The sequence below is a fragment of the Tupaia chinensis genome, unplaced genomic scaffold, assembly GCF_000334495.1.
Source record: "Tupaia chinensis unplaced genomic scaffold, TupChi_1.0 Scaffold000429_1, whole genome shotgun sequence".
NCBI lineage: Eukaryota > Metazoa > Chordata > Mammalia > Scandentia > Tupaiidae > Tupaia > Tupaia belangeri.
The window spans coordinates 1,286,597-1,289,444 of NW_006159934.1; positions in this window are offsets into that span (position 1 = coordinate 1,286,597).

Sequence of the window (2,848 nt, forward strand, 5' to 3'; positions counted from 1 at the left end):
CAGGAATTCATGGCAGAGACAGAGTGGTGGTCGTTTAGGTCCTTCTTCCCTCCCCCAGAAGGAGATAGTGGAATGTGACAGGTGGTTGGTGGCAGGGAACCCATGGGGGCTTCTGGGTGTAGGTGTCGGGCTCCAGGTAGGCTGAGGGGATAGCTTTTTGGAATCCTTCAGCCCTCTCTCAGAGGAGCAGAGGCTCCACACTCTGCAGGAGGCAAGAGGCCCCTACTTCTTTGGCCTCTTTAGGACCTGCTAAGCCAAGGAGTCTCTGCTTCAAGGCGTATGGCAGGGGGACTTTGGACCTCCGAGGAGTAGGGTCATGTGGGTTTGGGGGACAGAGAGCCATGCAGTAAGCCCCCCCCCCTTCAGCCCCTCTGCTCCTGCCTAGCGTTGATGTCTGTAGTTCTCTCTCTCCTTGAGTGCTCGCCCTTTCCTTCCCACAGGACCTCTGGGCCAGTCCGCACTTTGGTTGAGTGTGGGGTGGGGTAGTGTGGATCCAGGGTTCTGGAAGCATGGGTTCTAGTCCTGGCTCTGCCCCTGACTTGCCCTGCCAGCCCCCTTGCTGAGCTGAGCACCCAGGCCCCTCCTTCTCAGGGGCATCTGGCTGCCACCATTCCAGATGCTAATGCTCACTGGGTGGATCTTACCCATTTCAGACTGTGTTCGAGGTTATGCCTGATGACAGTAGGGGGCCCAGAGTGCTGGGGGCAGCAGCAAGGGGCTGGGCCCTGTAGAACAGATTGCGATGAGTTCAATTCCCTGAATGAGCTGGCTGAAGACAGACTTTTTAAAAAAAGAAGCAAAACTCTCATTCCTCTTGACCCTGAGCTGGGCCTGGCTGACCTGCAGCTATTTGTGTGCCCACCTGTCTCCCTCTTTCAGGACCACCTGCTTCCCGTTGCCAGATTTAGCAAGTAAAAATAAGATATATTTGTATTTCAGATGAGCAACAGATTAAGCAGTGTTTCGGATGTACTTGTACTAAAAGCGTACTCATTTATCTGGAGTTCAAGCTAAACTGGGAGTCTTGGATTTGATCTGGCCACCCTGCAGCTGCTGACTCGGGAGGGGCTTTGAGGTGGAGTTTGGGGTCAGATCTCACCCTGAGGCTCTGGGGAGAGTCTGGAGTGAGTTTGAATTGGGCCGAGTTAATTCTTGGTCCTTCTACTTCCTTGGTTAGGCCTTCTGCAGTCTGGCCCAAGGCTCTGGATATCCTACTAGGTCTGGGTGACATGGAGAGTGTAGTTTGGGAAGCCCTTGTTTTCAGGGTCCTCTGTGCCCTTTTTTTTTTTTTTTTGAGGGTTTTTTTTTTTTTCCTTTTTTTGCTAGAGGGTGCATGCACTCGCCAGACAGACAGAGAGAGACAGAGAGATAGAAAGGGAGAAATCACCCCCCAGGGGGGATGGCCACGCCGCAGTCCTTTCTCCTCCATTCTCCTCTCGGGATCTTGGGCACGCACGCACACGTGCCCGGTGTGAGTTTTAAGCAACCAGGTCCGGGACTTGAACCGCGGTCGACTACGTGGGAGTCCAGCGACATAGCCATTACGCTAACTGCTGGTCCCCTGTGCCTATTTTTTTTTAAACAAATTTGACCAGAGAGACGAAGAGAGAGAAAGGGAACGCAAGAAAGAGCCGCCAGATCTGAGACTCGAACCACAGTCGTCATGTAGGAATCCAGCACCTTTAACCATCATGTCACCTGCCATCCCCTTCTGTACCTTTTAATACACCTTATTAAGAGACGCTGGGGGCCAGTGGGTGGCATGGTGATTAAGGCACTGGATCCCACATGGCCAAGTGCATGGTTCGAGTCCTGGACCTGGTGGCTTGAAAGACATGCCAGGGTGTGTGTGCATGCCCAAGTTCCAGGAGGACAGTGGAGGAGGGGGAATTGTGATGTGTCCATCCATTCTGGAGGTGATTTCTGTTTTTTATTTGTGTGTGTGTGTGTGTGTGTGTGTGTGTGTGTGTGTGTTTTAAAGAGGTTTTTGTTATAGGGCGCATGCGCTCACCAGACAGAGAGAGACAGAAAGCGAGAAATTACCCCCCAGGGGGATGGCCACACCGCAATCCCTTCTCCACTCTCCTCTCGGGATCCTGGGCACGCATGCACACGCGTCCGGCGTGAGCCTTATCGGGCCGGGACGCAAACCACGGTTGACTACGTGGGAGTCCAGCGACATAGCCATTATGCTAACTGCTGGTCCCCTGGAGGTGATTTCTTACTTTCCCTCTGGTGAATGCATATACCCTATGGTGAAAATCTTAAAAAAAAAAAAAAAGAAAGAAAGAAAGAAAGAGAAAGCTGCTGGGAGGAGGAGGATGGAAGTAGCTGGAAAGACCCTATTAGACTCCCAGTTAGGACATCAGTCAGGGTTTGTCCAGCACTGTGAGAGGTTCTTTGATGACCCCTTGAAGGCTGGAGTTCTTAGCCTCAGGCACGCATCGGGTGGGGGTTGCCCTCTAGCCTGACAGAAGCTGAGTACAGTATGCTGGTTGCTAGGCATAGGTTGCCCACACTCCTGCCATGCTGCCCTCTGAGGGAGGGCCCCCTGCACCTGGGCTGTGGCCCCTGGGGTCGGGGGAGTGGCTAGGAAGTGAGGGCAGGGGGTCTTGTGATCCATGTCCCCTCCCCCTTCTGAACAGCTGTCCTGAATGTAAAATGAAGGTGGTGCTCTATCCCGGCGTGCATCAGGGTGGCGCTGTAGTGTGGGGACCTTATGTTGCACCTTCGGGGCTTCACAGCATAGACACGGTCCTGGTTTAGGGGCTTGGGTTGTGGGCAGCTCAAGGATGCTGGGCAGGGCTGGGGTGGGAGGAGGCCAGCTGTGAGCTGCTGGGCCCTGTTG